Below are 23,166 nucleotides of genomic sequence, written 5' to 3'. Positions count from 1 at the left end.
GAGTTGTTGGTGGGCTTTCTTAACTATAGTGTCAGCCTGGGGGGACCAGGATAGGCTGTTGGTGATCTGTACACCTAAAAACTTGAAGCTCTCGACCCTTTCTACTTTGTTCCCATTGATGTAGACAGGGGCATGTTCTCCACTAAGCTTCCTAAAGTCAATGATAATCTCCTTCGTTTTGTTGACATTGAGGGAGAGATTATTGTCGTCGCACCAGTTCACCAGATTCTCTATCTCATTCCTATACTCTGTCTCATTATTGTTTGAAATCCGACCCACGACAGTGGTGTCATCAGCAAATTTGAAAATCCAGTTGGAGGGGAATTTGGCCACAGTCATAGGTGTATAAGGAGTATAGTGGTGGCTGAGGACACAGCCTTGTGGGGCACCGATGTTGAGGATGATCGTGGAGGAGGTGTTGCTGCCTATCTTCACTGATTGTAGTCTGTGGGTTCAGGATCCAGTTGCAGAGGGAGGAGCTGAGGCCAAGCCACGGAGTTTGGAGATGAGTTTCGTAGGAATGATGGTGTTGAAGGCTAAGCTGTAGTCAATAAATAGGAGTCTGACATAGGTGTCTTTGTTATCTAGGTGTTCCAGGATAGAGTGTAGGGCCATGGAGATGGCATCTGCTGTGGACCTGTTGCGGTGGTAGGCAAACTGTAGTGGATCAAGGCAATCTGGGAGGCTGGAGTTGATTCGTGCCATGACTAACCTTTCAAAGCACTTCATGATGGATGTCAGAGCCACTGGACGATAGTCATTAAGGCTCGCTGCTTGACTTTTTTTTGGTACGGGATGATGGTCGTCTTCTTGAAGCAGATAGGGACCTCAGATTGTTGTAAAGAGAGGTTGAGGATGTCTGCGAATACCCCCACCAGCAGATCCGCGCAAGACCAGAGTGCTCGTCCGGGTACCCCATCTGGGCCAGTGGCTTTCCATGGGTTGACCTTCGAGAAGACTGCTCTGACGTCTGCAGTGGTGATCTCAGATCCAAGTTCATCCGCGGCTTCTGGGGTGGAGGGTTTGCTCTCGCTGACCTCTTGCTCAAAGCGGGCATAGAATGCGTTGAGCTCATCAGGAGCCAACGATTCTACATGCCTTCATCTTGTAGCCTGTTATGTCTTGCAGACCTTGCCACAGACGGCGGGGATCTGTGTGGCTAGTCTGGGACTCGAGCTTGGTCCGGTACTGTCTTTTGGCATCTTTGACGGATTTCTTTAGATCATATCTGGCTTTCTTGCAGAGGTCAGGGTCGCCTGACTTGCACTCCTCAGACCTAGACTTCTGAAAGCAGTGGATATCCCTGTTCATCCAGGGTTTCCGGTTGGGAAACATGCAGCTTGTCTCTGTGGCGCAATAGGTTAGCGCGTTCGGCTGTTAACCGAAAGGTTGGTGGTTCAAGCCCACCCAGGGACGGACGTTTTTTCTCTAGGGGCTGGTTTAGCACACGGCTAAAATCGCTGGCTTTGAAAGCAGACCAGGGCAGGCCAGCAGCATGGTTCAATTCCTGTATCAGCCTCCCCGGACAGGCGCCGGAATGTGGCGACTAGGGGCTTTTCACAGTAACTTCATTTGAAAATCGCTTGCCACAAGTTGGCTTCAAATGAAGTTACTGTGAAAAGCCCCGAGTCGCCACATTCCGGCACCTGTTCGGGGAGGCTGGTACAGGAATTGAACCCGCGCTGCTGGCCTTGTTCTGCTTTACAAGCAAGCTGTTTAGTTCACTGTGCTAAACCAGCCCCATAGCCATCTCCTGAACCAGAACCTAGCTATTGTAATGCAAGTAGGCCTAGTCCTACCACATAGAAGGTCGCTACCCGTATGTACACTGAAGTAGTCTTTGTGTGCCGAGATACCATAACCTTCTAAACAAGAGGCAAGAATAGCACTATTCAGTCAAGGCTGACCCCCAATTAGATTGAAAAATGTATTGTGGCAGTCTTGGGGATGTTAGCATATGGATGGGTCAACTATAAAGTATAATGTTATGTATTAATGCAATATAAATAGAATTATGAATGGCTGGGAGAAATGAGTCTGAAATTATTATTACGGATCAAATGGCAATGCATAGCAGAATGGGACTTGGGAAGGTTTCCTGTTTGCTACATTACATTACAACCCTCTTACTTAATTTTAAATACACTCTGCACTGCATATAAAATAATTAATTGGCTTAACTTAGACTACAGTGGTCAAGCCAGAAGGGATCAAATGACAAATAAAGAACAAAGTTCAAGATAATTTTCTGAAGTCATCTGAACCTGGAAAGCATGAAATACATACAGTGCAAGTGGTTGCTAACAGAAACTATTACCGGCAGATTTCTAGGATATATTGTTTTGGCACAAGACAGACAGCAAATGACAACAAACCTCTGCAATTGAAACTATTTTACCACACAATTTGCTATCACATGTTGCTGCTACATTAAGAAAACAATGCATGTTCATCACAGAGACTTACAAAATAGGAGCAGGAGGGCGACATTCGGCCATTCGAGCCTGCTCCGCCATTCATTATGATCATAGTTGATCATCAAACCCATCAATCATCAACAGTCTAATCCCCGCTTTCCCCCATGTCCTTTAGAACATAGAACATAGAACAGTACAGCACAGAACAGGCCCTTCGGCCCTCAATGTTGTGCTGAGCCATGATCACCCTACTCAAACCCACGTATCCACCCTATACCCGTAACCCAACAACCCCCCCCCCCCTTAACCTTACTTTTATTAGGACACTACGGGCAATTTAGCATGGCCAATCCACCTAACCCGCACATCTTTGGACTGTGGGAGGAAACCGGAGCACCCGGAGGAAACCCACGCACACAGGGGGAGGACGTGCAGACTCCACACAGACAGTGACCCAGCCGGGAATCGAACCTGGGACCCTGGAGCTGTGAAGCATTTATGCTAACCACCATGCTACCCTGCTCTCCTTCACCCCCAAGTACTGTATCTAACTGCTTCTTTAAAATATGCAATATATTATAGCTTCAGTGAAATGAAGCTATTAATGGTTCACCCAATGCCGCCGTAATCTAATATTGATATGCAACTAACAAGAGGATAATGAAGGAAACCACTTTGCAGAACTAACAGAATTACATTTACTAATGTAAAACTAATGCAACAAGTTATCAACTAAATATGTCTGTTGTGTTGCTACACTTCAAACAGAACTCTGCAAAACTGATCTCTCATTAATATTTTCAAAAGGGAAAGATGAGCTTTTATGTTTTCATTAGCAGAAATTTATGCCACTGTCAAATGCACATCTTTGTCAATCTTTGTCAAAGGGCAGCACGGTAGCATTGTGGATAGCACAATTGCTTCACAGCTCCAGGGTCCCAGGTTGATTCCGGCTTGGGTCACTGTCTGTGCGGAGTCTGCACATCCTCCCCGTGTGTGCGTGGGTTTCCTCCGGGTGCTCCGGGTTTCCTCCCATGATAAATTGCCCTTAGTGTCCAAAATTGCCCTTAGTGTTGGGTGGGGTTACCGGGTTATGGGGATAGGGTGGAGGTGTTGACCTTGGGTAGGGTGCTCTTTCCAAGAGCCGGTGCAGACTCGATGGGCCGAATGGCCTCCTTCTGCCCTGTAAATTCTATGAAATCTATGAAATCTGCAACTTTGTGAGCCTGAAATCCCGAACTAAATGAAAAATCATTCAGAAACTTTGGTACGTTCTCTCTATCTAAACCTTGACAATTAATCATGAGTCCGTCTTCACTGCATTTAGTTTGTTGCATGACTAAACAAAATAGTAACTTGGTCAATGAAGTGCTGTAAAACAGCTCAGGAAGCTACAAGGGATCTTGGGCATTATTTTGCTTTGCCATGCTGCAGTGTGCTTTTTTTAATGGTTGGATTTAACCAACACAATTACATTACAGTTCTTCTATACCACAGGATTTCCTTAGGTTCTGTCACTTACCACAATCCCCAAATGAATGAATTTGCAGTTTCCGCTATGACACACATACAGGAAGTACTGAGAAACCCATGATTAAGACAACAGGAACCACATGGAGAAACACAAATTGCTACACTGATTGAGTTGGTTTTAGTACTTCCACTTCCTGCACCCACAAATAGTAACTAGCTCCGGTTCCTCAACATCAATAATATAATGTAATATAATTAAAATTCTATAATGTTCAAATATGTCTTTGTCTTATATCATCGGGAATATGTTGAGCAGACACAGATCTCAAGTGGTTAATTATGGCTTGGGAAAAAGGAACAGCGTGCATATTTGGTTAGAAATGACACTGAGGTTTATACGGATAAATACAGGTCGAGATAAGCAAATATTGCATGGAACCTCTTGGCTCCTGAGCTGCATAGTCCATAGAAATGTCACGTCATGGTAAGCACCTGATGATGCAAGAGTAACACAGGAAATAAAGCTGCTCAGATGTTTTAGAATTTTGGTCTGTTTACCTTTTTGCACAGGAAGAAAATGCAGAATACTCCAGCAGAAGGTTAAGTAAGTTGCTAAGATTTTTTAACAGCGCACATTAAATCACCAGAAAAGATTGGGTTTGCTACATTAAATGGGCTTTTCTCATTCAATATTTTCAAAATCAATTCAGGTAACTTTAACAGGTAACTTTAATGTTCTGTATTTTCAGCTCATGATATTACAAATTTTTATGTTCTTACTATGATTGTTGGCCATCATAAGAGAGAATGGGAAAAAGAGAAACTTGGGATATCAGTGATTCAAATTAATAACAAGGCAGAGAAAGCCACGATAGAGCTTCAAGGCCCCAGAGTCTTATTACACCAACATACCTTTCACAAAAGTTTTTTTTTAAATTTAATGTACCTAATTATTTTTTCCAATTAAGAAGCAATTTAGTGTGGCCAATCCATCTACCCTGCACATCTTTGGGTTGTGGGGGTGAAACCCACGCAAGCACGGGGAGAATGTGCATACTCCACACGGACAGTGACCCAGAGCCGGGATCGAACCTGGGACCGCAGCGCGTGAGGCTGCTGGGCTAACCAACTACACCACTGTGCTGCCCCCGTTTCACGAAAGTTAAGCCTTTCAGTCAATATTCTATGGTCAACATCGTACAAGGGTTTATGGGTGGTGGAATACGCTATTACCTGTTTCTCTCCAGTCTTCCCTACAAGATTTCTTGAAAATGTAATTTATACAAATTGAGTATTATATTTATCGATGCTGCTCAGTGAGACTAGGAGCTGGTTTAGCACAGGGCTAAATCGCTGGCTTTGACAGCAGACCAGCAGCACAGTTCAATTCCCAGACAAGCCTCCCCGAACAGGCGCCGGAATGTGGCGACTAGAAGCTTTTCACAGTAACTTCATTGAAGCCTACTTGTGACAATAAGCGATTTTCATTTTTCAGACTGGACATTTTATAAACTACTGATTTTAATATCAATAAGTAGATAAATCCATGATTATAAAGTAATTTCACTTTCACCAAAGAGAACAATAGAACATGTCAGTGCAGTACAGGCCCTTCGGCCCTCGATGTTACGCCGACCTGTGAAACCAATCTAAAGCCCAGATAAACTTCTCCATTAATAAAAGACAAACATTCTTAAAATGCAATGATAATGTGAGTGGGGTAAAAGAGAGAGAAAAACAGAAGGGAATTAAAGTATAATGCAGGATTGAGGTTAGAAATAAAACAAACTACTTCAACCTTTGCCGCTACACTTTACTAAAACACTGAAGGATGAATGCATTTTACAAATCATAAAAACACAAGTGCCTCATCAGTCTCATCCTTAATAAAAATCTTAAGATCATTAGGAACGAGCTGCAGCAAAACTAACTGCTCCATTATTTGTGACTTCCAACTTAATTTGAAGTCATTTGCTGATACCCAAATATTTCGGACTGCACAAATGCAGCAACATCCTCCAAAGGCAAACTGAATGGCTTCCTCCCCGACGCCAGTGAACAAAATTACCTGCAATCGCACTTTTTTCCACTCAGTATAAAAAATACAACTATTAACATTACCCAGGCTAGACCCTAACAGTCTAGGATACTGGACCAAACCCCCAATGTTTTAATTTATTTATAAGACTATGCAGAAAGGATTTGTTCCAGGAGTGAGTGCATGAAGAAATAGGGATTTGGTATTTGTTTTTAAACAAAACTTTATTAGAAATACAATATTAAACTCTTTAACTTCACACCCGTAATGTACAGCTTACAATTAGCTCTTAAACACTACTACACAATTCCCAATTAAACAAGAAAATAAACATACAGCTCTGAATCCATCTTAAAATCATCATGGCATAGAGTGATACTTGCTTTGCCAAACAAATTTGGCTCTTGTTAGAACCCCTTCAGACTCTGGCTGAATATCTTCAAAAAGCTGGCTCACCTGGCGTATTTCAGTTTCTTCCTTGTCCTCAGGCAAGACTGCTCTGCTTTAATGTTTCTACTTTAATGTTCCAAATGTTTCTACTGTGAGAGAATTGTGGACTCAGTATCAGACAGATCAGACTTCAACTCCTCTCCAAAGCTTTTCCAAAATGTCTCTGAATCCCTTCGCTTCACCCAACAATGACATTATCTCCACAAGCTGAAAAACAAATTAATTCTCCATGCTGAAAGCACATGAACTCCCCAGGGCTTTTCCCCATATCAAAACACTGCATTATCCCAGAATGAAAACCACATTCCTCTGGTCAATTTCATCTTCTGGCTACTAAAAGTTCCCAGGCCCTGCAAAACAAAATCCTTTTACAAACATGACCACTGCAGTCAAACACATTAGAATCCAAGGCTTAAACCTCTTAAATTGTCCCAATATTTAGAATCTAATATTCCCAAAATCCTACATTCAACCAACATTAAAATATTTGGGCTCAAATGAGAAGCTAATTTTAAAACTAATTAGACAAATAGTGAATTTTTTTATTTAAACTAATTTTTCTAAAATTGAAGTAGAGCTGCACCTTGTTCTACAATGCAGGTAAAATAAGTAGCACTGCTGCTTTCAGTTCTCAAAACGTTATGCAGGCTGTGCTGCCTTCTGAAAGATTGAACAGATTTGTGCTGACATTGTTAAGTAATTAGTCTTTTCTTTAGTCAGAAAACCAAGACATCTTGTCAATTTAATGGCAAACCAGGCACAGAACTGTAAATTGTGAAGTAGCACTAGGTGAAGGAGATGATTCTACGGTTCACCATGGATAACAAACTGCATGAGAAGGAATGCTGAACTGAATACAAGGTCACACAAGCAGTCCAAAGAATATCTGAAAATCAGTGACTTGCTAAGAGTGGGGAGGGAGAAAGAGAAATGAAGTATGGTCAAGATTCTGTTCATTTTAGTGGGCAACATGGTGGCGCAGTGGTAACACTGCAGCCTCATGGCGCTGAGATCCCAGGTTCGATCCTGGCTCTGGGTCACTGTCCGTTTGGAGTTTGCACATTCTCCCCGTGTTTGTGTCGGTTTCGCCCCCACAACCCAAAAAGAGGTGCAGGCTAGGTGGATTGACCATGCTAAATTGGCCCTTAATTGGGAAAAATGAATTGCGTACTCTAAATTTATTTTCTGCAAAAGATTCTGTTCATTTTGATCCATATATATTTCTTAAAATTTGTACCAGTCAGAAATTCTTTTGGAAGTTATTACGAATATTTACCTAAGAAAATGGCAACCTCAAACTGGGTGTGTACAGGATGTACAGGAGTTCCGAACATGTAAGCATACATTATTTATTAACCTGACTCTCATGAAAACTTTGAATGTGGAATTAAGCCTCCCAAAATGGCACGAGAGTCACACACACATCCAGCTATTACTGATGGAAAAACTATTGTGCAAACAGCTGCTCTGCATTGGACACTCAAATCCTTAACTATGGCATGAGATATATTTCACTGAAGCATCTTAGACCAATCACAGCAAACTGAAAACTCTGGCCTGCTACATGAGCAAGGGCAGAAATGATTTGCAGACAAAGGGAAACTAAAGCTGCCTAAATAGCAGGCATTGATTCTAAATTTTTCCCAATTGCCACAAGTATGCAATCAGCAATTGTATGTGGTAACACAATGCTTCCATTTAAATTAGTGATGGTGATATCATGCCCTTCAAACTAATTTTTTTTTAATTAAATCTATTTTCAGGTATTGATTGTACAAAATATTTAAGCATTAATCTTTCCCCCTCCTCCAGGAGCACAGTGAAATAAATCAACACTGCATGCAGCTTGAAGTAAGGAGGCTGGATGACAAAACACTGGGTATAAAGTAGCACACGTACACACCGCCATTCAGTCTATTATGCCTGTGCCGGCTCTTTACAAGAGACTCTGCTTCATATAATGGCATTCAGCTTTTCCTGTGTCCCAGTTGTATTTTCGCCACCATACTCTCTCTTCCACACCACATCCCCCCAACAATATAAAACCTCATATACTTATTGAACAGTTAAAAAGAAAAAGAAAAAAGCCATGCTCTTGTTGAACAGCAGAGCAGATTTGTGGGGCCAAGTAGCCTACTCCTGCTTCTATATGCATATGGGTGGCATTTGAGAATGTACAGAAAAGATTCATGAGAATGGGTTCTTGGGATGAAGTTATGAAGATAGGCTGGAAAAGTTCAGACTGTTTTCCTTGGAGAAAAGAAGGCTGGAAGGAAATTTGATAGAGGTTATTTAAAATTATGTGGGGTCTGGGCAGAGTAGGGAGAACTGTTCCCACTCGTGAAAGGGCCAAGAAAGAGAGGGAATAGATTTAAATTAAATAAACTAAAAGTGATGTGAAAAAAAAAGTTTTCGTACAGTGCATGGTTATGATCTGGAATACTCTGCTTGAGAATATGGTCGAAGCAGATTCAATTGAAGCATTCAAAAGGGAATTTGACTTATCTGAAAAGGAAGAATGTGCAAGGTTTTGGGGAGAAGGCAGGGGAATGACACTAAGTGAACAGCTCATTCAGAGAGCCGGTCGGTGCAGACATAATGAGACGCCATATGCACTGTAACAACTGAGAATTCTATGTAATGAATTCAACTTTTACTTATGAAAAGGAGCCAGCACGGTGGAGCAGTGGGTTAGCCCTGCAGCCTCACGGCGCCGAGGTTCCGGGTTTGATCCCGGCTCTGGGTCACTGTCCGTGTTGAGTTTGCACATTCTTCCCATGTTTGCGTGGGTTTTGCCCCCACAACCCAAAAACAAAATGTGCAGGGTAGGTACATTGGCCACGCTAAATTGCCCCTTAATTGGAAAAAATGAATTGGGTACTCTAAATTTATTTTAAAAATACTTATGAAAAGGTTACAATTTACAAACACAGTCCAAATCTATTACAGTTCATGCCAGATTGCATAGTAAAAGGCACGTTAGTAGGAACTTTGTCACATTAAGTGTCAATCAAATAAGAAATGCATTACACTTGTAATTGAAGCTGAGTCATTCACAGCATTTATGAGAGAATGAGGCAAAACACTCAAAAACAAACATTAAAAGAGATTGGGAAAGGGGAGGAAACTGATAATCAGTGGATCGGCCATAAAGGTGAAACAATAATCTGGTCTCTTTCTGCATCATAATGTCCATGAGCCTGAAGATATATTCATAAAGCAACACGGTCTGATTTGGACAATCGATTCTGCTCCATGTCACATCTGTCAGCACCTCAAGCAAACTCCGTTCTTTGTTGGGTGGTCAGCACTACCGAAGGTAAAACCTTGTTTAGCACAAACAAAAGTCTGAAGCCATTCCTGAAAATGTCAGATACAAGCCCCAATGGCCTGTGTGCAAGCTCGATGATTCTATGAAAAAAATAAGTGCATAAACCATCTATTCTCAGGTTAAGGGAACTGATGTTGTCAAATAACTTTTTTAATTTTTAGTGTGAGGTTGAAGCATTTTGTTAGGAACGATGTGCAGCTTTAAGTTTAATTCATATTTAATTAATATTTACATTTGAGTGTGAAGAAAGGTGGAACATGCTGCATTCAGAGTTTTGAAAGCTCCTATGTTTGCTCTGCGAGTTTAGAGTGCAGCTTTAGGTGTCTCAGGGAGATCTGCTGGAAGAAAACCATTTGCAACTGGGCCAGCCCAAGCCCAAGCCTTGAAGTTTTGTGTCTGTAAGGGTATTCCTGGGATAAAAGGAATGGTATGAGTTTGAATCATTTTCTTGCGTTTGTGCTGAGACCTTTCCAAACTTTTTGCCTGATGCAATACAATTCAGTTTTCTTGATGTTGAAGATTCATCAGAAAGCTCCTGTTCACTTGTTCTAACAAAAAAAGTCAGATCTATCAAGCCAGGATTCACCCTGCGATCTGATTTATCTGGTATTAACATAAACTGCAATCATAACAATTTATAGAAAACAGATCAAAAGCAGCCGAGTAGAAAGGTTTTAAGTTGTTGAACATGGACATTTTCAAACATGATTTGTGTTTTAAACTAAATTCATGCTATCATTTCTGTAAACATTTCTACAACACCATAATCCCAGCCAGACTCATATCAAAGTTCCAAAACCTAGGACTTGGCTTCTCCCTTTGCAACTGGATCCTCGACTTTCTAACCTATAGACCACAATCAGTAAGGATAAACAACAATACCTATTTCACGATACTCCTCAATACCAGGGCCCCAGAAGGCTGTGTACTTAGCCCCCTACTATACTCTCTATACAGACAAGACTGCGTGGCAAAATTTGGTTCCAACTCCATCTGCAAGTTTGCTGATGACATGACCATAGTGAGTCGGATCTCAAACAACGGTTAGTCACAGTACAGGAGGGAGATAGAGAACCTAGTGGAGTGGTGTAACGACAACAATCTCTCACTCAATGCCAGCAAAACGAAGGAGCTGATCATTGACTTCAGGAAGCAAAGCACTGTACACACCCTTGTCTGCATCAATGGGGCAAAGGTGGAGATGGTTAGCAGTTTCAAATTCCTAGGTGTGCGCAACATGAACAATCTATCTTGGTCAAACGCATGTCGCGCAGGAAGGCACGGGATTTGGGGGATTTTAATCTACATATGGGTTTCAAACATCAGATTGGCAATGGTACAGTGGGTGAGGAGTGCAAAGAATGTTTACAAAATAGCTTCTTGGTACAGCACATTCTGGAGCCAGCCAGTGGACAAGCCATATAAGACCTGGTACTGTGCAATCAAGTGACAACCTCAGTGAAGATGTTCCTGCATAGCAGCGATCATAATATGATTGAATTTTATATTCAGTTTGAGGGAGAGAAAGTGCGTCCAATACTAGTATTTTAAACAGAAATAAGGACAATTATTAGGGTATGAAAACAGAGCTAGCTAAACTGGCAAGCGTGCTTACAGGATAGATCAATAGCGATTCAGTGGCAGGCATTTAACAGAATGTTTCAGAATACACAAATTCCAACGGGGGAGCCGCTATCCACGGTTAACTAAAAAAGTTAAACTTTGTGAAAAAGAATATATTTGCGCAAAAATGAGTGGCAGGTCAAAAGTTTGGAAAGAACATAAAGAACATAAAAGAATGACAAAAAGATTGATGAGGGGGAAAAATTAGGTACGAGAGAAAGCTACCAGTAATACAAATATGGATAGCAAGAGTTTTTATAGATATTTAAATAAGGAAAGAATTAACAAAGTGAGCATTGGTACTAAAGAATGCGCACCGGGGGAATTGATCATGGAAAGTAAGGCTATGACGGATGAATTAAACAGGTATTTTGCATCGGTCCTCACTATACAGGACACAAGTAACATCCCAGAAATAGCTATAAATGAGGAAATGGGAAGGAGGAACTCAGGAAAATTACATTCACCAGGAAAGTGTATTGAGCAAATCATCATGTCTGTGGGTTGACAAATCACCAGTTCCGGATGGACTTCACCCTAAGGTCTTGAACGAAGTGGCTAAAGGGATACATAGATACATAGAAGATAGGAGCAGGAGGAGGCCTTTTGGCGCTTCGAGCCTGCTCCGCCATTCATCACGATCATGGCTGATCATCCAACTCAGTAGTCTAATCCTGATTTATCCCCATAGCCTTTGATCCCATTCTCCCCAAGTTCTATATCCAGCTGTCTGCTGAATATATTAAAAGTTTTAGCATCAACTACTTCCTGTGGTAATGAATTCCACAGGCTCACCACTGTTTGCGTGAAGAAGTGTCTCCTTATCTCTATCCGAAATGGTTTATCCTGAATCCTCAGGCTGTGACCCCTGGTTCTGGACACACCCATCATTGGTAACATCTTCCCTGCATCTACCCTGTCTAGTCCTGTTAGAATTTTATAAGTCTCCATGAGATCCCCCCCCTCATTCTTCTGAACTCCAGTGAGAACAATCCCAACCTAGTCAATCTCTCCTCATATGACAGTCCCGCCATCCCTGGAATCAGTCTGGTAAACCTTCGCTGCACTCCCTCGAGAGCAAGAACATCCTTCCTCAGAGAAAGAGACCTAAACTGCACACAATACTCCCAAGTGTGGCCTCACCAAGGCACTGTAAAATTGCAGCAACACATCCCTGCTTCTATCCTCAAAACCTCCTGCAATGAAGGCCAACATACCGTTAGCCTTCTTTACCACCTGCTGCAGCTGCATGCTTACCTTCAGCAAATTGTGCACAAGGACACCCAGGTCCTGCTGCACACTCCCCTCTCCCAATTTACAACCGTTCAGGTAGTAATCTGTCTTCCTGTTTTTGCTTCCAAAGTGAATAACCTCACACTTATCCAAATTATACTGCATCTGCCACTGATTTGCCCACCCGCCCAACTTGTCCAGATCTTGCTGTAGGATCCCTGCATCCTCGTTACAATTCACCCTCCCACCTAATTTGGTATCATCTGCAAATCCATTGGTTTTAATTTTCCTAAATGCCTGGGTTTCAGGGAAGATTCCATGAGATTGGAAGATAGCAAATGTGACTCCTTTATTCAAAAATGAAAGAAGGAAGCAGGAAACAACAGACCAGTTAGTTTAACGTCTGTAATAAGGAAAATTATAGAAGCCATTACTGAAAATGTTAAGAGGGCACTTGAAAAAATTCAAGGCAATCAGGCAAAGTCAACATGATTTTATGAAAGGAAAACCATCTTTTAAGAAAACCATCTTTAACTAATTCATTAGAGTTTTTTTTTTGAAGGTGTCACATGTGTTCTGGATGAAGGGCAACTGGAGGATGTACTGCAAGTAGATTTCCAGAAGGCATTTGATAGCATGCCACATCAAAGGTTATTAAGCCCCGCCAGGCTGCACACTTAGACCCCTACTACACTCCCTATACACACACACTTGACTGTGTGCCAAAATTTGTCTCCAACTCCATCAACGACATTGGAAGAGACACATTGAATATTTTTAAGGCAGAGTTAGATAGATTCTTAATTAACAAGGAGGTGAAAGGTTATCAGGGGTGGGCAGAAATGTGGGGTTGAGGTGACTATCAGATCTGCCATGATCTTATTGAATAGCGGAGCAGACTCAAGGGGCCAAGTTGCCTATTTCTGCTCCTGATTTGTATGTTCACATATTAATTACTGAAACAATTTTTTAAATGTCCAACAAGGTTTTTAATCACCCTTTCAAAACAAGAATGATCACTAATTTATTGTATTATACACAGTAGGAATACAGCAGTATCCTGATATTTGCTATATAACATAACTTCTACAAGTTGCACAACTAAATCAGGACCTGGAAACAAATTCCTCTTGGCATTTGGTTAGCTTGTATTTACACTATACAACCACACAGAAAGGCCATTTATAGTAATATCACATACACTGTAAACACATGGTAAGCAGCTCTACAGAGGAACAGAGAGCGGGTGCAGCTGAACACATAGCTACAGGACTGGTGCAGGAGGAAAGGCTTCAGATATGTAATGGGGCTGGTTTAGCTCAGGGCTAAATCGCTGGCTTTTAAAGCAGACCAAGGCAGGCCAGCATCGCGGTTCAATTCCTGTACCAGCCTCCCCGAACAGGCGCCAGAATGTGGCGACCAGGGGCTTTTCACAGTAACTTCATTTGAAGCCTACTTGTGACAATAAATGATTTTCATTTCATTTCATCATTGGGATGCCTTCTGGGGAAGATGGCACCTGTACATAAACACCTAAATACCTAAACAGGAAGGGCACCAATATCCTGGGCGGGAGGTTTGCTAAAACTTTTCGAGAGGGTTTAAACTAGTTTGGCAGGGGGATGGGAACCAGATCTACGGATTAGAGGATAGGATGGCTGTTGAACGGGCCAATATTATGCAACGAGTCTGTAAGTAAGGATAGACCATTGATAGGGCAATGTTACACTCAGTGGGATGGGCTGAAGTCTATTTCAATGCAAGGAATATCAGGAATAAGGGAGATGAACTTAGAGCATGGATCAGTACAATGTACAATGCCATTACGGAGACATGGATTTCACAGAGGCAGGAATGGTTGTTAGATGTTCCGGGGTTTATATGTTTTAAGAAGAATAGGGAGGGAGATAAAAGAGGAGGGGGAGTGGCACTTTTAATTAGAGATATCTCATGAAGAAAGGTTGAGGGAAGAAGGAAGAGAGGTGGCTTGATAGAAGTGTACAAGGTGATGAGGGGCATGGATAGAGTGGATAGCCAGAGACTTTTCCCCATGGCAGAAATGGCTGTCATGAGGGGACATAATTTTAAGGTGATTGGAGAAAGGTATAGGGAAGATGTCAGAGGTCGGTTCTTTACAGGGTGGTGGGTGCATGGAATGCACTGCCAGTGAAGGTGGTGGAGTCAGAGTAATTAGGGACATTTAAGCGACTGTTGAACAGGCACATCGACAGTAGTAAATTATAGAACATTATAGAACATTACAGCGCAGTACGGGCCCTTCGGCCCTCGATGTTGCGCCGACCTGTGAAACCATTTGAAGCCTATCTGACCTACACTATTCCATTTTCATCCATATGTCTATCCAGTGACCACTTAAATGCCCTTAAAGTTGGAGCGTCTACTACTGTTGCAGGCAGGGCGTTCCACACCCCTACTACTCTCTGAGTAAAGAAACTGCCTCTGATATCTGTCCTATATCTACCACCCCTCAATTTAAAGCTATGTCCCCTCGTGTTGGTCATCACCATCCGAGGAAAAAGACTCTCACTGTCCACCCTATCTAACCCTCTGACTATCTTATATGTCTCTATTAAGTCACCTCTCAGCCTTCTCCTCTCTAACAAAAACAACCTCAAGTCCCTGAGCCTTTCCTCGTAAGACCTTCCCTCCATACCAGGCAACATCCTAGTAAATCTCCTCTGAACCCTTTCCAAAGCTTCCACATCCTTCCGATAATGTGGTGACCGGAACTGCACGCAGTACTCCAGGAGCGGCCGCACCAGAGTTATGTACAGCTGCAGCATGACCTTGTGGCTCCGAAACTCAATCCCCCTACTGATAAAGGCTAGCACACTATATGCCTTCTTAACATCCCTATTAACCTGGGTGGCAACTTTCAGGGATTTATGTACCTGGATGCCGAGATCTCTCTGTTCATCTACACTACCAAGAATCTTGCCATTAGCCCAGTACTCTGCATTCCTGTTACTCCTTCCAAAGTGAACCACCTCACACTTTTCCGCATTAAACTCCATCTGCCACCTCTCAGCCCAGCTCTGCAGCTTATCTATGTCCCTCTGTATCCTATAACATCCTTCAGCACTATCCACAACTCCACCGACCTTCGTGTCATCTGCAAATTTACTAACCCATCCTTCTACCCCCTCTTCCAGGCCATTTATAAAAATGACAAACAGCAGTGGCCCCAAAACAGATCCTTGCGGTACACCACTAGCAACTGAACTCCAGGATGAACATTTGCCATCAACCACCACCCACTGTCTTCTTTCAGCTAGCCAATTACTGATCCAAACCTCTAAATCACCTTCAATCCCATACTTCCCTATTTTCTACAATAGCCTACCGTGGGGAACCTTATCAAACGCCTTACTGAAATCCATATACACCACAACAACCGCTTTACCCTCATCCACCTGTTTGGTCACCTTCTCAAATAACTCAATAAGGTTTGTGAGGCATGACCTACCCTTCACAAAACCGTGTTGACTATCGCTAATCAACTTGTTCTTTTCAAGATGATTATAAACCCTATCTCTTATAACCTTTTCCAACATTTTACCCACAACCGAAGTAAGGCTCACAGGTCTATAATTACCAGGGTTGTCTCTACTCCCCTTCTTGAACAAGGGGACAACATTTGCTATCCTCAGTCTTCCGGCACTATTCCTGTCGACAAAGACGACATAAAGATCAAGGACAAAGGTTCTGCAATCTCCTCCCTGGCTTCCCAGAGAATCCTAGGATAAATCCCATCTGGCCCAGGGGACCTATCTATTTTGATATTTTCCAAAATTGATAACACCTCCTCCTTTTGAACCTCAATTCCATCGAGCCTGGTCGACTGAACCCGAGTATTCTCCTCGACAACATTGTCTTTCTCCAGTGTAAACACTGATGAAAAATATCCATTTAACGCTTCCCCTATCTCCTCTGATTCCACACACAACTTTCCACTACTATCCTTGATTGGCCCTAATTTTACTCTAGTCATTCTTTTGTTCCTGATATACCTATAGATGGCCTTAGGGTTTTCCTTGATCCTATCCGCCAACGACTTTTCGTGTCCTCTCCTCGCTCTTCTTAACTCTCCCTTTAGGTCCTTCCTGGCTAACTTGTAACTCTCAAGTGCCCTAACTGAGCCTTCATGTCTCATCCTAACATAAGCCTTCTTCTTCCTCTTGACAAGTGCTTCAACTTCCTTAGTAAACCACGGTTCCCTTGCTCGACAACTTCCTCCCTGCCTGACAGGTACATACGTATCAAGGACACGCAGTAGCTGTTCCTTGAAAAAGCTCCACATTTCGATTGTACCCATCCCCTGCAGTTTCCTTCCCCATCCTATATATCCTAAATCTTGCCGAATAGCATCATAATTGCCTTTCCCCCAGCTATAATTCTTGCCTTGCGGTGTATACCTATCCCTACCCATTGCTAAAGTAAACATAACCGAGTTGTGATCACTATCACCAAAGTGCTCACCTACATCTAAATCTAACACCTGGCCGGGTTCATTACCCAGTACCAAATCCAATGTGGCATCGCCCCTTGTTGGCCTGTCTACATACTGTGTCAGAAAACCCTCCTGCACACACTGCACAAAACTGACCCATCTATAGTACTCGAACTATAGTATTTCCAGTCAATATTTGGAAAGTTAAAGTCCCCCATAACAACTACCCTGTTACTCTCGCTCTTGTCGAGAATCATCTATTACTAGTGGCAAATTGAAGTGGCGTAGGTTAGGTTGATCTTAGATTAGGATAAGTGGTCGGCACAACATCGTGGGCAGAAGGGCCTGTACTGTGCTGTAATGTTCTATGAACGTAGGAGACTCAATTTAATGGGCCGTCAACTATGGTAATAAAGATTAAGCATCAGAGACAAAGAGAATCTTACTCATCTCACATCCCCCATACAGTTTTCAGCACAGGTCACACTAACGTTGTAAACCTGGGCTGAATTTTCCTCTCTGCAGCTCAAGGCAGTCGAGGATGACTGCACCATATTAACTAGCACCCCAAGAGAAATCAACTAACTCATCGCAGAGAAAAGTATGAACCAAGAGTCCTCCTTAATTTGCATGGCTCAGTGAAAGTCTGGCAATTACCAAATGAGCCATTGTGAACACTTTTATGCATTCATTTGAAGTGTCATCCTTAGTTCAGTGATAGCACTCTTGGCTAGGTTGAAGTAGTCATCCAAGTGCCACTCCAGGACTTGAGCACATAATATGGCTAAAACTTCAATGCAGGACAAGGAAAATGCTGCATGGTGAGAGGTACAAGCATATGAACATGCGTAATAGGAGAAGTAGGCCATTCAGCCCCTCAAGCCTTCTTCGCCATTTGATAAGATTGCGGCTGATCTATTTGTGTTTCAAGTTCCACATTCCCATCTGCCCCCAATAACCTTTGACTCCGTTGTCTGACAAGATCCTTACCACCTCCACCTTAAAAATGACACCCCCGGCTCCACCGCCTTGTGAGGCAGAGTTCCAAAGTTACACAACCCTCTGAGGGAAAAGAATATCCTTCTCAACCCTGTCTTAAAAGAGCAACTCCTAATTTTAAAACAGTGCCCCCTGATTCTTGACTCACCCACAAGAGGAAACATCCTTTCCCCATCCACCTGATCAAGACCATTCATGCCCATCTGCTTTGGGATTGGAAGTAATAAACTATGGATTGAGAATTGGTTCACAGGCAGAAATCAGTGAATTGGAATAAATGGATAATTCTCAGCGTGGCAGGCTATTACTAGTCCAGTACCACAAAGATCAGTGCTTGGGCCACAGCTGTTCACAATCTATACAAATGATTTGGACGCGAGACCAAAATGTAAAATTCCCAAGTTTGCAGATGACACAAAACTAGGTGTGAATGTGAATTGTGAGGAGGATTCAAAGAAGCTTCAAGGGGGTTTGTAGCCAAAAACATGGCAGATGGAATATAACATTATTAAGTGTGAAGAGACCACTTGGGTAGAAAAAAAAGAGAAAGGCAGAGTATTTCTGAAATGGTGAGAGGTTGGGAAAGTGTTGATGGCCAAAGTGACTTGTGTGTCCTTGTTCACAAGTCACCAAAAGCTACCACGCAGATACAGCAAGCAATTAGGAAGGCAAATGTTGTATTGGCCTTCATTGTAAGGGGATTTTAGTACCAGGAGTAAAATTATCTTGCTTGCAATTATATAAAACCCTGGAGAGACCTCAACTGTGCACAGTTTTGGTTTCCTTATCCAAGAGGGAATCTTTCTTTATCTTTAGAGGGAATGCAATAGACGTTCACAGACCAATCCCGAATGGGACCGTCTTATGAAGAGAAATTGAGGAAACTGGGCCTCTATTCTCTAGAGTTTTGAAGAATGAGAGGTGATTTCATTGAAACTTACAAAGTTTTTACAGGGTGTGACAGGGTAGATGTGGATAGGATGTTTCCCCTGACTGTTGAGTCTAGAATCAGGGGACACAGTATCAGAATCAGGGACAGGCCACTTGAGAGAGATAAGGAGGAATTTCTTCACTCAGAGGATGGTGAATCTTTGCACCTCTCTACTCCAGAGGGCTGTGGAAATTTAATCATTGAACATATTCTGGACAAAAATCAATAAAATTTCTGGATATTAATGACAATAAGGGGACAGTGGGAAAAAATGGCATAGAGGTACACAATCAGCCATAAGAACAGCAGTAGGCCATTCAGCCCCTCAAACCTGTCCCACTATTTAATGAGATCATGGCTGATCTGTGGCCAAACTCCATGTACTTTTGGTCCATATCCCTTAATAGCTTCGCGAAACATAAATCTATCGATCTCGGATTTAAATTTAACATGCTCGAGCTAGCCAATAGCTGTTTGAATGACAGAGCAGGTTTGACGGGCAGAATGGCCTATGTCTGCTCCCATTTCTTGCATTCATGTTCAGGTTGTCTTAAAAGATGCCAACATGCATTCTTATGTTCTTATGCTACCTTCTTGTTTACCAGACCTCGGACACACTTTTTAACTTTACTACAGACTAATGACTACAGTTCAAACGTGGTGAATTGACTGTGAAGCACTTTGGGATGTCTGCAGGCTTTGAAAGATGCATTTTTTTTTCTTTTGTGAATTCTGCCTCAACTTTGGCCCACATGGCCATGGCTATAATGCCAAGAGAAGATGACATCGAACAACCCACTGCACTACTTCATACCCAAATTTAATTTAAAACCACAATATATTTTGTCGTATATTGTTGATTCTTTAAGTCTTTCTGGAAGTTTTGCACTCACGTGCAAAGGCTGGGACAGGCACAATAAGAGGGCATGAGATGCACCAGCCCCTGAGTAAGTTTCATGGTACTGGATCCTCACAACAGTAGAATTATAGTGGTTGACATTGAAGTGTTTTGACCCTCCATGGCAGCCATGGTCCCATGTCTGATAATTTAATTTTAAAACATTACCTAACCAATTGACTTAATGGCAGCCACAAATAACACTCGATTTAATTGTTTGATCTCAGTCACAAATCTCAGCTGCACATTGCACTGTTCCGAAATGTGCTCAGCAGCAGCCCACATTGAACAAATCAAGTGATATCTGTCAAGATCAAATTTTAAATGCAAATCATCCAGTGGAGTCAAATATTACAATTTTTGACACACATGTAACTGGTTTTTCGTTAGACAGCAGGTAAATGTGTTGTGACACACTTGCCTCTGTCTTAGACGGTTGAGGGATCAATTCCCAGACTGAAGCAGAAAACTTAAGGCTGACACTCCAGTGCAGTAAAAATCAGTGCTGCAGCATTAAACAGAATACACTATTTAAAAGATGTTGGGAATTATCCGTTAATCAACATCACAAGTACAAATTATCATGCAATTCTCTGTTTGTGGGAGCTTGCTGTGTAAATTGGCTATTGCATTTCCTACGTTGTGAAAGTGACATTGCTTCAAACATACCTCATAGGCTGCAAATTACTGAGTCATTGTCTTCATGAAAGGCGATATATAAATGCAGCTGTTTCTTTTAACATGCATAAGAACAGGGACTGGCCAATTAAAATGCTTAGTTCGCCCATATGTTTTGGGCGTGCCCAGCTCTGGGGGAGTTTGGAAGGGGGTAGCAAGGACGGTGTCGAGGGTGGTGGAATCCAGGGTCGAGCCAGGCTGGGGACTCGCAATTTTTGGGGTTGCAGTGGAGCCGGGAGTGCAGGAGGCGAAAGAGGCCGGTGTTCTGGCCTTTGCGTCCCTAGTAGCCCGGCGGAGGATCTTGCTCCAATGGAAAGATGCGAGGCCCCCAAGCGTGGAGGCCTGAGTCAATGATATGGCGGGGTTCATTAAATTGGAGAGGGTGAAATTTGCCCTGAGGGGATCAGTACAAGGGTTTTTCAGGCGGTGGCAGCCTTTCCTGGACTTCCTGGCGGAACGGTAGGGAAATAGGCCGACAGCAGCATCAACTATGAATTATGACATAAATTGTCTCAAAGCATTCAGGTCGCACTGTAAACTTGCACAAAATCAGCTCATTTCAAATTACTCTCCAAGAAGAATAAAAATCAAGTCACAAAGAAAGAAAACAGAACAACTAGACACTGAATAGAGGTTGCCTGAAGGCTAGATTTAATAAGCTGGCTCCTGCAAAGGAAACTGACGATTCTGGTGTGATTCTGCATGCGATTTGACATATGTGGGACATGCCTAAGGAAGCATATTAACAAGAGATATTTTCAGACTGCATCTACCTTGCAAAGCTGCTGCCAGCATCAGCCAAACTTTGGTCTTCGTTGGCGACCATTGCAAAAGAAATAGCACCCACCAATGTCACAGAATTCTATTATAGACAAGCAGGCAGTAATGAATAGGACTGCAGCCTAATCTTTACAGAATTATAAGCTATAATTTACAGAGGCACATGTTACAAACATGCACCTCAAACACCTTCCCACACTATATATAGGAGCACAATGAATTCCCAGTTAATGCTCAGAACCTCACCACAAATAGATACTCTCTATACAATTAACATTCCATCCTCAGACTTTAAATTAAAATGTACAACTAAGTTTTTTTTAATGAAATCATAACTTTCATATTTTGTACAGCTTTGGACTGCGAGACAACCCTTTTCTTTTTGTAAATCTTGTACAGGGAAGACCATTTAGGACAGAGATGAGGAGAAATTTCTTCACCCAAAGAGTGGTGAGCCTGTGAAATTCGTTACCACAGGAAGTAATCGAGGCCAAAACATTGTATGTTTTCAAGAAACAGTTACATATAGCACATAGGACGATGGGAATTCAAATACATGAATAGGATGGGAATAGAGGGATACGGACCCCGGAAGTGCAGAAGATTTTAGTTTAGACGGGCAGCATGGTCAGCGTAGGCTTGGAGGGCCGTAGGGCCTGTTTCTGAGCTAGACTTTGCTTTGTTCTTTGTTGAATCAAAGGATATGGGGGGGTGAAGCGGGATTAGGCTATAGAGTGGATGATCAGCCAAAGAACAAAGAAAAGTACAGCAGAGGAACAGGCACTTCGGCCCTCCAAGCCCCTGTCGACCATGCTGCCTGACTAAACTACAATCTTCTACACTTCCTGGGTCTTATCCCTCTATTCGCATCCTATACATGTATTTGTCAAGATGCCCCTTAAATGTCACTATCGTCCCTGCTTCCACCACCTCCTCCGGCAGCAAGTTCCAGGCACCCACTACCGTCTGTGTAAAAAAACTGGCCTCATACATCTACTCTAAACCTTGCCCCTCGCACCTTAAACCTATTCCCCTTAGTAATTCACCCTTCTACCCTGGGGAAAAGCCTCTGACTATCCACTCTGTCTATGCCCTTCATAATTTTGTAGACCTCTATCAGGTCGCCCCTCAACCTCCGTCGTTCCAGTGAGAACAAACCGAGTTTATTCAACCTCTCCTCATAGCTAATGCCCTCCATACCAGGCAACATCCTGGTAAATCTCTTCTGCACCTTCTCTAAAGCCTCCACATCCTTCTGGTAGTGTGGCGACCAGAATTGAACACTATACTCCAAGTGTGGCCTAACTAAGGTTCTATACAGCTGCAACATGACTTGCCAATTCTTATACTCAATGCCCCGGCCAATGAAGGCAAACATGCCATATGCCTTCTTGACTACCTTGATCATCATGAATGGGGAAGGAGGCTCAAAGGCCGAATGGCCTCCTACTGCTCCTATTTTTTCTATATTTTAATGACCCATCTACAAATGCTAGTGAACCTGCTGTATGTTGTCAGCATTTTCTGTATCATTATGGTTGTCAGCAAGTAGAATTTATTTAAACTTATAGCCTCACACATTGGAATACTTTTCAATTCAAGAACCGGTGGCTATGCTCCTTTGATGCCTGTTGGGCTTACAGGGGAGTGGGTGGGAAGGGAAGAGTCTGTTTCGGAAATGGCAGCTGCAAAAAGAGATGCCGGACAATAAATGTTCGTGATCAAGCCATTCCTCCGTGGTAGACTTGAAAATTCATTATTTGAGTGAGCCAAGCCTGACCCACTCAGTCTGGCATACTAATCAGATAAATCCTATCACTGGGAGCTGGTAATGTTTACCCTTG

At 42.5% G+C, this 23,166-nt stretch overlaps 1 protein-coding gene and 1 non-coding gene across 2 annotated transcripts in view; one reads left to right on the top strand and one right to left on the bottom strand.

Moving 5' to 3' along the window:
• LOC119967001 (serine/threonine-protein kinase MRCK alpha-like) overlaps positions 1–23,166 on the bottom strand; it is a 331,001-nt gene that overhangs the window by 233,284 nt on the left and 74,551 nt on the right. The gene's annotated exons all lie outside the window — the stretch shown is intronic.
• trnan-guu lies at positions 1,343–1,416 on the top strand. The gene has a single exon. It is a non-coding gene; the product is annotated as a tRNA-Asn (tRNA).

This window comes from Scyliorhinus canicula, chromosome 6 (genome assembly GCF_902713615.1).
Source record: "Scyliorhinus canicula chromosome 6, sScyCan1.1, whole genome shotgun sequence".
Lineage (NCBI taxonomy): Eukaryota > Metazoa > Chordata > Chondrichthyes > Carcharhiniformes > Scyliorhinidae > Scyliorhinus > Scyliorhinus canicula.
Note: the sequence above shows the minus strand (reverse complement) of the source record. Positions and strands in the feature narration are given on the sequence as shown.